Genomic DNA, 13,967 nt, shown 5'->3' with positions numbered 1-13,967 from the left:
GGTTGTTTGAGGCAAACACAAGGATGAACTAGTACAGCAAAACTCACATAAAAGACGTATTGAAAACATTATAAGACTCTACACCGTCTTCCTTGTTGTTCAAACTCAAAACTAGAAATTATCTAGACCTTAGAGAAACCAATTATGCAAACCAAATTTTAGCATGCTCTATGTATTCTTCACTAATAGGTGCAAAGTATATGATGCAAGAGCTTAAACATGAGCACAACAATTGCCAAGTATCAAATTATCCAAGACATTTTAGAGTTACTACATGTAGCATTTTCCAATTCCAACCATATAACAATTTAACGAAGAGGAAACTTCGCATGAATATTATGAGCTAAGAACACATGTGTTCATACGAACCAGCGGAGCGTGTCTCTCTCCCACACAAGCATGATGTAATCCAATTTATTCAAACACAAACAAAAACAAAAGCACACAGACGCTCCAAGTAAAGTACATAAGATGTGACCGAATAAAAATATAGTTTCAAGAGAAGGAACCCGATAATTTGTCGATGAAGAAGGGGATGCCTTGGGCATCCCCAAGCTTAGACGCTTGAGTCTTCTTGATATATGCAGGGATGAACCACCGGGGCATCCCCAAGCTTAGACTTTTCACTCTTCTTGATCGTAGTATATCATCCTCCTCTCTTGACCCTTGAAAACTTCCTCCACACCAAACTCGAAACAACTCATTAGAGGGTTAGTGGACAATAAAAATTAACATGTTCAGAGGTGACACAATCATTCTTAACACTTCTGGACATTGCATAAAGCTACTGGACATTAATGGATCAAAGAAATTCATCCAACATAGCAAAAGAGGCAATGCGAAATAAAAGGCAGAATCTGTCAAAACAGAACAGTCCGTAAAGATGGATTTTATTAGGCCACCAGACTTGCTCAAATGAAAATGCTCAAATTGAATGAAAGTTGCGTACATATCTGAGGATCACTCACGTAAATTGGCATAATTTTCTGAGTTACCTACAGAGAATTAGACCCAGATTCGTGACAGCAAAGAAATCTGTTTCTGCGCAGTAATCCAAATCTAGTACTTACTTTACTATCAAAGACTTTACTTGGCACAACAAAACACAAAACTAAGATAAGGAGAGGTTGCTACAGTAGTAAACAACTTCCAAGACACAAATATAAAACAAAGTACTGTAGCAAAATAACACATGGGTTATCTCCCAAGAAGTTCTTTCTTTTTAGCCATTAAGATGGGCTCAGCAGTTTTAATGATGCACTCGCAAGAGATAGTATGTGAAGCAAAAGAGAGCATCAAGAGGCAAATTCAAAACACATTTTAAGTCTAACATGCTTCCTATGCATAGGAATCTTGTAAATAAACAAGTTCATGAAGAGCAAAGTAACAAGCATAGGAAGATAAAACAAGTATAGCTTCAAAAAAATTAGCACATAGAGAGGTGTTTTAGTAACATGAAAATTTCTACAACCATATTTTCCTCTCTCATAATAACTTTCAGTAGCATCATGAGCAAACTCAACAATATAACTATCACATAAAGCATTCTTATCATGAGTCTCATGCATAAAATTATTACTCTCCACATAAGCATAGTTATTCTTATTAATTGTAGTAGGAGCAAATTCAACAAAGTAGCTATCATTATTATTTTCATCAAGTGTAGGAGGCATAGTATAATCACAACAAAATTTACTCTCCATAGTAGGTGGCGCCAAAAGACCACTATTATAATCATCACAAATAGGAGGCAAAGTATCATCAAAGAAAATTTTCTCCTCAATGCTTGGGGGACTAAAAATATCATGAAAACCAGCTTCCCCAAGCTTAGATCTTTCTATATTATTGTCAACAATGGTGTTCAAAGCGTTCATACTAATATTACTACCAGCATGCAAAGAAGATTTCATAGGTTTTTTAATTTTCGCATCAAACAATCCATGTTTTAAATCAGGAAATAGAATAAGAAGCTCACTCTTGTACATTATGCCAAACTAGTGTAAACAAGAAACAACAAGATGCAATTGCAGGATCTAAAGGAAATAGCTTTGAGCACACACACAACGGCGCCTGAAAAATACTTTACCCGAGACCGTAGTATGAGAGCCTTTTACCTTTCCTCCCCGGCAACGGCGCCGTAAAAGTGCTTGATGTCTACGGGAGCTTCTATTCTTGTAGACAGTGTTGGGCCTCCAAGAGCGAGAGGTTTGTAGAACAGCAGCAAGTTTCCCTTAAGTGGATACCCAAGGTTTATCGAACTCGTGGAGGAAGAGGTCAAAGATATCCCTCTCATGCAACCCTGCAACCACAAAGCAAGAAGTCTCTTGTGTCCCCAACACACCAAATAGGTGCACTAGTTCGGCGAAGAGATAGTGAAATACAGGTGATATAAATAAGTATGAGCATTAGCAACGGTGCCAGAAAAGTGCTTGGCGTGTAGTTGATGGTGGTGGTATTGCAGCAGTAGTAACGCATAGAAACAAGAAACAAGCAGTAGTAACTCAAGCAGTAGTAACGCAAGTAGTAGTAAACAAGCAAGTAGTAACTCAGCAGTATTTAGGAACAAGGCCTAGGGATTACACTTTCACTAGTGGACACTCTCAACATTGATCACATAACAGAACAGTATAAATGCATACTCTACACTTTTGTTGGATGATGAACACATTGCGTAGGATTACACGAACCCTCAATGCCGGAGTTAACAAGCTCCACAATAATGCTCATGTTTAAGTAACCTTTAGTGTAAGATAGATCAACGCTACTAAACCAAGTACTAGCATAGCATGCACACTCGTCACCTTCATGCATATGTAGGAGGAATAGATCACATCAATATTATCATAGCAATAGTTAACTCCATAATCTACAAGAGATCATGATCATAGCATAAACCAAGTACTAACACGGTGCACGCACCGTCACCTTTGCACACATGCAGGAGGAATAAAACTACTTTAATAACACATCACTAGAGTAGCACATAGATAAATTGTGATACAACATGCTGCAATCATAAAGAGATATAAATAAGCACCTCACTATGCCATTCAATGAGTAAGTATTCCGTGAAATATGGCCTAAGAGACCCACACGGTGCACACACTCGTCACCTTTACACACGTGGGACTAGGAGTCTCCTGGAGATCACATAGGTAAAACTCACTTGACTAGCATAATGACATCTAGATTACAAGCATCATCATATGAATCTCAATCATGTAAGGCAGCTCATGAGATTATTGTATTGAAGCACATAGGAGAGAGATGAACCACATAGCTACCGGTACAGCCCCGAGCCTCGATGGAGAACTACTCCCTCCTCATGGGAGCAGCAGCGGTGATGAAGATGGTGGTGGAGATGGCAGCGGTGTCGATGGAGAAGCCTTCCGGGGCACTTCCCCGCTCCGGCAGCGCGTGCCGGAACGAGATCCCGTCCCCGCATCTTGGCTTCGCGATGGCGGCGGCTCCGGCGGGTTTCGTGGGTTTCGTCAATTGGGTATCGGGTTTTCCGATCCAGGGGCTTTTTATAGGCGGAGAGGCGGCGCAGGAAGGTCGAAGGGGGCCCACACCCTAGGGGGCGCGCCCCTTGGCCGCGCCGGGCTAGGGTTTGGTGGCCCCGTGCCTCTTCTCCGGCGGTTCTCGTGTGTTCTGGATGCTTCCGGTAAAATAGGAACCCGGGCGTTGATTTCGTCCGATTCCGAGAATATTTCGTTACTAGGATTTCGAAACCAAAAACAGCAGTAAAACAGGAACTGGCACTTCGGCATCTTGTTAATAGGTTAGTTCCAGAAAATGCACGAATATGACATAAAGTGTGCATAAAACATGTAGATAACATCAATAATGTGGCATGGAACACAAGAAATTATCGATACGTTGGAGACGTATCATGCACCGGTTTGAGCCTTATCTTAATGTAACCATCGACTGCAGCACTCGTGTATTTTTCGAGGCTTGGATTGGTTGTTTTTGTGTGTCATTAATCTTAGCTCTCGCTGAGAGTATTTGATTAATGTCATCGTGTGGGCCAGTGCTCCCGATGGGAGTTAGAGCCGATGGAAAAAGGTTCCGAACGTTACGTTCAGGCGCCAAAGCCTGAAGCAAGAAAAAGGGTAACAGAAATCTGATTAGATCTTTATTCATAATGTAAGGCAACCTTGCAGGCCATTAAATGAAAACAATCGTATCCTATGTATAAAACCGTCGCAATTGCGCGATGTTCCATGGATTCTCGACATCTTTTCCCGAGGCTGGATTTTTGAGCCGATAAGCTCCTCCTGGTATCACTTCGGTGATGATGTATGGTCCTTCCCATGGAGATTCTAGCTTCAAAGGTCTTTTTTGCTTCAACCGAAGTACCATATCTCCAACACTGAAATTTCGACTGCGTATCCGTCGACTGTGATAATTTCTCAGTGCTTGCTGGTAGACCGTTGTTCTTGCCAAGGCGATATCTCGTGCTTCGTCAAGGAGATCGACAGCATCTTGTAGCGCGATATTGGAGGAGGACTCTGTATACGCCGTTACTCGAGGCGCTTCAAATCGGACGTCGGCTGGTAGAACTGCTTCGGCTCCGTACACCAAGAAGAATGGAGTGTATTGAGTCGACCTGTTGGGGGTGGTACGCAAACTCCATAGCACAGATGGTAATTCTTCAACCTAGGCTCCGGCTGCACCTTTAAGGCGTTTCTTTAAACCGTCCCCTATTAAACCGTTGATCCTTTCCACCTGGCCATTGGTCTGGGGGTGAGAGACTGATGCGAACTTCAATTTTATTCCTCCATCATCACAAAATTTCCTGAACTCCTCGGAATCAAAATTGGAACCGTTGTCTGTGACGATGCTGTGGGGCATACCGAATCGACAGGTTATTCCTTTGAAGAATTGAACCGCCGTTTCAGCTTTTTGGTTGCGCACTGGTACTGCCTCGATCCACTTAGTGAATTTGTCGACTGCAACCAGTAAGTATGTGTGTCCTCCGGGTGACGATCTTGGCAACGGTCCAACTTGGTCGAGTCCCCATTGAGCGAACGGCCATGCCAAGGGTATTGTCATTAAATCCGTTGCAGGAGCGTGTGGTTTCGACGAGAAACGTTGGCACGCATCGCACTTCATGACTAGATCCCTGGCATCCGATGCCGCTCGTTGGCCGCAAAATCCTGCCCTAAAGGCCTTCGCCACAAGGGCTCTGCTTCCTGCATGATGCCCACAGGTTCCTTCATGTATCTCACGCAACAATGCTTTTCCATCGTTGATGGCGATGCACCTTTGGAAGATTCCTGAGATGCTACGCTTGTAAAGCTCGCCGTTTATCACCGTGAAAGCCTTTGATCGTATGATGATTCGCTTAGCTTCCACAGGGTCTTCCGGCAACTCTTGCTTTGACAGGTACGCTAGTAATGGTTTGGTCCATAATGGCTCGAGGAGGAGAACTTGTTCGGTTGGGAGGCCTGGAGGTTCTTCAGTCGAAGGCTTTTGCAATGAGCTTTTCTCTTCAGCCGATGGTTTTGCAGACGGCTTTTCTTTGATTGATCTTTGGGCGATCACTTCGTAAAAAACTCCATCTGGAATAGGAGAGCATGTAGACCCGATGTTTGCCAGAGTGTCGGCTTCCTCGTTACTGGCTCTGCCGATATGCTTAAGCTCACATCCTTCAAATTTAGCCTCCATATTATGATACAACTGTCGATAGGCAACCATGTTGTCGCTTACTGCATCGCACAGGTTCATCGACTGCTGGACCACCAGGTTCGAGTCTCCGTAGATTTCTAGACGCGTAGCACCACACGCCTTCGCCATTTTCATCCCGTGTAGCAGTGCTTCGTATTCTGCTTCGTTGTTTGTCGGCAGGGGGAAATTCATGCGTAGTATATACTTCATCTTATCTCCCTGTGGTGATATCAGTACCACTCCTGCCCCCGCGCCTGTACTCCGTTTTGACCCATCAAAGTACATCACCCATGACCCCGACATGTCGGATGTTGCTGGTGTTTGTGACTGGATCCAATCTGCCACAAAATCTGGGAGAATTTGGGATTTTACTGCCGTTCGGTTGACGTAAGTTATGTCGTGTGGTGCTAACTCGATGGCCCATTGAGACACTCGACCCGTGGCTTCCGGATTGGTCATTATGCTCTTCAGGGGTGCTTCGCTCACAACTTTAATCGGGTGCTCCGTGAAGTAGTGCCTCAGCTTGCGAGCCGACCTCCACACTGCATATGCCAACTTCTGGTGATGAGGATACCTCTGCCTCGCGGGGGTGAGTACTTCACTGAGGTAGTAAACGGGCCTCTGCACGCCATGAACTCTCCCTGCTTCTTCTCGCTCGACAACCAAAACGCTGCCGAAGACTTGAGCCGTGGAGGCTATGTACATCGCAGTGTCTCCTTTTCGCGGGGTCACGAGCACCGGGGAGGTCGATAGGATTTTCTTCAGGTTGTCGAAGGAATCTTGTGCCTCCTTTGTCCACTCGAACTTTTCTCGACTTTTTCATCAGGTTGTAGAAGGGCAAAGCTTTCTCCCTAGCTTTGCGATGAACCCGCTAAGCGTCGCTAATCGGCTCGCCAACCGCCGCACTTGGTGCGATTCTTTGGCAGCTCCATGTCGAGAATAGCTTTGATCTTCAAGGGGTTAGCCTCGATTCCTCCGGCTGATATGAAGTACCCGAGTACTTGTCCTCTCGGCACCCCGAAGAAACATTTCTTCGGATTCAGCTTAATTTTGTATCCGTCCGCATTGTCAAAGGTCTCCCGCAAGTCATCGATGAGCGTGGCTGCGTGCTTTGTTTTCACCACGATATCGTCGATGTAGACTTCAATGTTCCTTCCAATCCGCTCCGCGAGGCAGGCTTGCATGCAGCGTTGGTAGGTAGCTCCCGCATTTTTTAACCCGAAGGTCATGACGTTGTAACGTAAAACGCCGTGTGGAGTGATGAATGCGGTTAGCTCCTCGGTCCTCCTTCTTCGCCTTGATCTGGTTGTACCCGGAGTACGCATCGAGGAAAGAGAGACGATCGCACCCGGCTGTAGAATCGACTATCTGATCTATTCGAGGCAGTGGGAAATGATCTTTCGGGTAGTGCTTGTTAAGGCAAGTGTAATCGATGCACATGCGGAGGGCGGTTGTGTCCTTCTTCGGCACCATGACTGGATTAGCCACCCATTCGGATTCCTTAAGCTCTCGGATAAATCCCGCCTTGCGGAGTCGATTAACTTCTTCGCCGATTGCTCTTCTTTTTGGTTCGGAGAATTGCCGCATCGATTGTTGCTACTGGCTTGGCCGTCGGGTCAACATTTAGGGCGTGCTCAGCGAGTTCCCTGGGGATACCTGGCATGTCGGATGGCTCCCATGCAAATATCTCCCAGCGCTCACGGAGGAACTCAATGAGCGCGCTTTCCTATGCGACATCTAGGTCAGCCGAGGTGTTGACCGTTTTCTTCGGATCAGTAGGGTGCACCTGCAGTTTCTTGGTTTCCTTTGCAGTATCGAACTCATCGGATCTTGCGTTTCGATTGTCGGCTAGTGGCTGTGTGTGATCTGTAATGGCGTCGATCGCGTTGAGTTCTTCCTTGGCTCCAAACTTCGAGGCGATCTTCTGAAACTCCCTGTCGCAGCTTGTCCGACCGAGCGAAGCTGCCGTGAACGGTTATTGGGGTCCCGTTGTTGCCCGGCATCTTTAGTTTCAGGTATGCATAATGAGGCACGGCCATGAATTTGGCAAACGCAGGTCTGCCGAGGATGGCGTGGTACTGAGATTCCCAGTCGACTACCTCGAACTCAACCCTTTCTTTCCTGAAATTACTGGGCGTGCCGAAGACTACGTCCAACGATGTTTTACCCAGCGAGTAGGCGGGTCGAGTCGGTATAATGCCGTGGAACCCTGTGTCGGATTATTTTAGCATGTCGACTGTTAAATCCATTGTGCCCTCATTGTGCTGGCGAATAACAGGTTCAAGCCGCTTCCACCGTCTATAAATACTTTGCCCATATTGTATCCTCCAATCTGTTCTTCCAGGACAAGGGCCGCGTGATCGGGCCTTGGGACGGCCTTCGGGTGATCCGCCCTGCTGAAGGTGATGCTCTGATCTGACCAATCGATAAAATCCAGCGTATCAACCATGGCAACTTCCGCGTATTTTACTTCTCGGGAGAACTTTTTGATTTCTCTTTTCGAAAAGCTGGTTTTGTGGATCATGTTGATCTGTCCACGCAGGTCTTGGGAATGCCTCGACCGGTTTATATTCGTCTTTTTCCATTGGCTCGTATGGTTCCGGTACATATGGCTCGGTCGATGACCATAGGACCTTGCTTTCTCTTCCATTATGCGAACTCTTGATGTGGCTTCGACTCTAAGATCGTCGCAGAACTGCCGAATCTCTAGGAAGTGTCGGCAGTTCCTTAACAGATGGCTGGACTTCTCCCGACCATCCTTAGGATCGAAATAAGAGTGGAGATAACATGGCGCCTCAAGTTGCTCTGTAGCTGAGAGGTGTGGAGAACGGGTGCGTCCTCTGATTGATGACATGTCATAGCATCGAGAGTGGACTACTGTTCTGCCTTCCTCTTCACGGTGCGAACTCCTTCGTCTCTTTCTTTGCCCAGCTGCGACGTCGAGATTTTCCCGGTTGCTCTCTCGCATGCTTCTGGGCGAAGCTTTTAGGGTTGATGCCGAAGGGTCACCCTCCTGAGGCACGGCCTTTGAGTGGGATGCGCCGGCCCCGGGGAGGCGAAGAAAACCTCCGGAGTCGACGACGAAGTGGACGCCACCGAAAATAGCTTCCGTGTTGCGAGACGATGCCATAGAATTCGGGTGAAGCTCTTCGCGGTGCGGCGCGAATTCGAAGGATCCGCAGCGGATCGGATCTCTTGACTTTGCTGGCATCGGTGACTCGAGTAAGAACGCCGCGGACGTAACTGGTGCCGCCGATGACCTGCCCTGTGCCGACAGATTTCCCACAGACGGCGCCAATTGTCGAGGGTACTCCTCGCCAATGCCCTCCGATAGGGGCTTAGGGTTGATGGAATCCTGTAGGCTGACACGAGACATCGGTTCACAGACAAGCGGGGAGAGCGATTTACCCAGGTTCGGGGCCCTCGATAAGGTAAAACCCTTACGTCCTGCCTGTCTGTTCTTTGATTATGATGACAATGGGTTACAATGGGGTGCCGAATACTTCGGCTGAGATCTAGTCGAGATTGCTATTGCTAGGGTTACCTAGCTCTAAGCTTCTCCGGGCTAAGATTGCTAAGATTGTTCGTGTCCTTCGGCAGCCCCTCTCCTGGCCTTTATATAGGAGGCCAGGTCTCAAGGGTCCTAACCGAGTACGACTAGGTTTACAGTAGTTTAGATCCAATCTTTCCTTGTTTGTTCGCTTCCTTGTCTCGCCCGTCAAGGAATCTTCTGGTGCGCCGACCTAGTGGCCCATCTCGCCTTCAGGTATCTTCATGGGCCTCCAATTTGTCAATACCGGATAGGGCAATACTAGTTACCCGAAGGGTAATGCCCACGTCACCCAGCTCTCGGGTGAGCTTTTCCCATGACCGATGGTTCGATGCCTTCGAGCCAAGGCGAGAGGGTAGGGGCCCTCTTCGGTGTGGGAACCGGAATGTGTTTTGGTGCTTGCAGTTCAGGGGGCCTTCCTCGCTCATGAATTTCCATCCTGCTCTTTGGCAGTGCCTCGTCTCGCCTTCGCTACTCGTTGCCCTCGGTGCCGGAGAGTTGTAGTCTTCGCTTTGCAAGTCCCTTTGGTGCTTGCTAGTAGTGTTGAGTTGTAAATCTTTCAGAGTGTGCCCTTGTATCGTTCGGCCGTTGTGTTGTGTTGTGTGTGTGTGTTTGTTCGGTTCGTCTTGTGTAATCCCTGGCCGGTTGATGGCCGGTTGATGCCATGTTGAACTGTTTAAACATGCATGTGTATGTTCGGTGGCTGAAAAAGGCAATGATCCGCATGCTGTAATTATGGGCTGCATTTTGGTTCGAGTAATTGGCTGCATGCTCTGTTCCGAACGGCTGTTAAAACAAACATAACCGAGATTTCTCACATAAATGAAATAGAGAAAATCATGATAAAATTGCTGATGTGGCAGTTTGCTGATGTGGATAGGCTACATGTTTAGAGAAATAGTTAGTGAGGCTAAACTACTTAGTTATATAGGATATTCATCCAAAACGGGTGTTTTATGGTGCACTCTAAAAAACTTAATTGGGGACATATGGGACTTTAGAGCATCTTAGAGTGTGTTCATTCTTATGTTGTGAGCTTTTAAAGAGAATATAAGATTTTGAGAATCTGTTAAGAGATATACTCGAAAAAGTACTCTTTCTCTTTCGCTCAAGAGGAGTTCAACTCTACGTTTTGCCAAAAGAGAAAGAGAAACATTTCAATAAATCTTAGAACCAGTTCCAATCTATGTTATGCCCTCCAAGTTCATATGCCACACAATCAAATGTCAAAAGAGAGGTCAGCATGTCAAACTTTGTCATGTATAGCTGACACGATCACGATGACAGCACCTAACTCACCAGGTGTCCAGCTCGCGAAAAGGACAACCAACGAAAAACGCCATTGGCAGGTCGCTCCCACGGTGACGCAGTGGCGTAAACAAACGTATCAGTGGAACTCGGCTGGGGAGCGACGTCCCCTAAAGGCAGCACGAATAAAACACGTCCCCCAAACGCTCAATCTGGCGCGGTTTGGGGGACGCTTTGAGGGACGCGGCTGGAGATGCTCTAAGTCTCGGTGTTTGACAAGCAACGTCCCTTCGGGGACATCCGATAAAATTGGAACGATACAGAGAAGATTAGCATGGCCCCTGGGCAAAGATGACACGCACAAATCGAGAAATGATCCAAAAAATTTCGAGATTTTGGGCGCTGGTCCCTGGTATCTTACAGACAAGGCCTCTGTCATTCTCTATCATACAAACAAGTCCTTCCACCGTTAAAAATGTCCGTTCTGAGTGGTGCCCTGTGCTCTTTCACATCGGGGGTTCCTAGTTAGTGTGGTCGCCCAAGCAAAGAGGTGGCAATTACTGAACGCTCGTTTACACTGACTTTATTTTTCACAAAGTTCTACTAGTATGTTCAGCTTCCCATGCTTGCTCTACCGTTTTCCCCTCTCTGTTAGGATTTTAACTAACTCATCTTATACAATGCGCCCACTAGGCATTCCCTAAAAACCATCTTATATAGAATTTTTTGCAACGCTCGTAAGTCTACTCTCTAATACTGCCTCTCGTCTTAAATATTTGTTGCAGATTTAGGAAAAATATGACTAATATATGTCTAGATTCAGTAAACTTACCCAAGTATTTAGAGCCAGAGGGAGTAGCACATACTATATATTTTTTTCATAAATACCTCCGTAGCATTTCCGCAAACTATATACATGGTGTGTAAATTCCATGAGCATGCATGTTGTTATTTTTTGGAAGTCAATTTATTTTCCTTTGTGTCAAGAGTTCGCCGAGTGGTACATAGTTCTTTTTATGCTTGAAGGTCAATGCGATGTTGACTCAATGCGGGACAACAAGGCACGAGTGACTATGTTATCCAGCGATGCCATAGTCGTGTAGACAACTGTGTGGGCGGCAGAGAGAGCCATGTCTACGAGCTGCGGTAGCGAAGTGGTGCGTGAGCTAGCCTTCGGGACCTGCCAAAAAGAGATATAGTACGTGCACTCTATATTGGTGCCTGTATTATTAAAACTAGATTTTTACCCGCGAGTTGCTGCGGATCATTTCTTTAGTCATTTTTGTAAGATTTTAGAAAAATGAAAAGAACATCATTGAAGTAAGTGCATGGTTTCTACACGCTGCTCTTGGAAACAATAACGCTGTTTTTTGGGGAACAATAACACCGGTTTGCACCAATTGAACTGTTAGATATTTGTAGATGCAAAACAAATAATCAATAAGAGAAATAGATAATCAAGTGAGAGTTGAAAAATGAGAACTTAGAGAGAAGATTTTTTAAATAAAATATTTAGACGAGAGAACTGATATGACATAGTTTTTGCTACATGTGGCCGAGGCGTTGATGGAGTAATCTCGAGTCCAGATGGGCACAGTGGAGTTGAGGAAAGGGACAAGTAACAGTGTACTAACTACAATTGACAGGTAAATATAATCAGTGTTTCAGAAAATCTCGAGTCACCGGTTAGATTCGCAATAAAAACATAAAATATTGAATGACCTCGAAGGTCGGAGCAAACAGAAATTGCCAGACTGCACGAGAAAGTGAACATGGCGAGCAGCGCAGCATTCCAGAGCTTGACTCGTCTCATTCGCACAGTCATGTAAAGCACTGGTGGGCATAAATAAATACACTATCTTAGTAAACTCGGATGCGACAAAGATGCATGCAGAAGCAGAAACAGAGCACAGAGGGGTGTTGATCGACTGAGAGCATCCCCACTCGTTGGCGCTCCCCACGTCTAAATCCGACAAAATTTTTGTCCGGATTAGAGGAAGATTTGGCGTGGGGGCAGTATATTTCCAGTCGTGTGCTCCCCAAGCGGCGTTTCTCGGGAAAAAAGAGGACGGCTCGGGGAATCCGGACGAAAGAGGAGACACGTGGGCGTGGGCGGTTGGTTTAGCTTCATCCGGAGTCCCCGAGCGCTCCCCGGGGGGCCGGGGATGGCATGGGGAGTCCGGACGAAAATAGGCTCAAATCCGGATCAAAACGAGGAACCGGGGGCCTGACTGGGCCGTTTTTCGCCGTTCGGATGAAAAAAAGTGGCCGTGGGGGGCTCTGTGGGGAGACGAGTGGAGATGCTCTGATACCTGGTGCTGGAAGAATCAAAACTGGCACAAACGCAACCCAAGATAGAAGAGTGTGGGAATGGAAGAAGTAGTGGATGCCGGGAACCATTTTGATGCAAAAGAAAGCCACCGAAACGGAACACAAGAGCTGCAGCGAGAACACTACATAGATCCTGGTAAGAACAATCGATATGTCACCTGGCGGCGCGGTCGTACGCCTGCCCCCCGCCTCCACATCGATAACGCAGTCATCATGAGTAGTCGCCACCACCCTTCCCGTCGGCCTCTACGCTATTAACTCCAAGGAAGCAATTGCAAGAGTACCCCTTTGCTATTAGCATCCCCAAGGATTTTCCTACCACCCCCAACGCATACATTCTCTTGGGAATTCTTACGTTTGTTGTAGTGACTGCCGGAACTTAGTGCAAGTCGGGGGGAGGGGGGGGGGGGTTGCCTCCGACTTTGTGCAAAACTGCAAGCACATACTTGTTCTTACTTCTGTTTTGAAGAACCATGCAAGCACATAATAGGAACAACTTCTCGTAGATGTTCATTAGTTATTATCAATACACCTGTTTCTAGTGGAAATCGGGGAGATAAAGATAGAGGGGAATATGCAGGTGTGTGTTCGATGGCTGAAAAAGGCAATGATGTGCATGCTGTAATTATGGGTTGCATGTTGGCTCGGGTAATTGGCTGCATGTTGTGCTCTATTGAAACGGACATAACAGAGATTTCTCATAGAAATCAAATAGATAAAATTGCGGATGTGACAGTTTGCTGATGTGGATAGGCTGCATGTTTAAGGGAAATTGTTAGTGAGGATGAACTACTTAGTTATATAGAATATTTAGCCAAAACATGTGGTTTAGGGTGCACTCTAAAAAGCTTAATTGGGGACATATGTGACTTTAGAGAATCTTAGAATGTTCATTCTTATATCATCAGCTTTTAGAAGGAATATAAGATTTTGAGAATTCTGTTAAAAAGAGATACTCGGAAAAGTACTCTTTCTCTTTCGCTCAAGAGGAGTTCAACTATGCTGGCTGAGTAGGCAGAGGAAGGGCGCCGGTAGTAGTATTAGGGCCTGTTTTAGTGTAGGTTTACTCTTAGTGGAGATTGGGAGTAGGTCGCTGGATCTCATCGGCCAGATCTGGTGCGCCCTGTGCTCCGGCGTCCTCGCGGCTCGGCTCCGGTGGCTAGAG

At 46.2% G+C, this 13,967-nt stretch overlaps 1 non-coding gene across 1 annotated transcript; it reads left to right on the top strand.

The window, feature by feature from the left end:
* The first annotated feature begins 10,755 nt into the window (after positions 1-10,755).
* Positions 10,756-10,858, top strand: LOC124704804. Its single transcript, XR_007003687.1, has one exon. It is a non-coding gene; the product is annotated as a U6 spliceosomal RNA (small nuclear RNA).
* The last annotated feature ends 3,109 nt before the right edge of the window (positions 10,859-13,967 follow it).

Source organism: Lolium rigidum, chromosome 3, assembly GCF_022539505.1.
Source record: "Lolium rigidum isolate FL_2022 chromosome 3, APGP_CSIRO_Lrig_0.1, whole genome shotgun sequence".
Taxonomy (NCBI): Eukaryota; Viridiplantae; Streptophyta; class Magnoliopsida; order Poales; family Poaceae; genus Lolium; species Lolium rigidum.
Note: the sequence above shows the minus strand (reverse complement) of the source record. Positions and strands in the feature narration are given on the sequence as shown.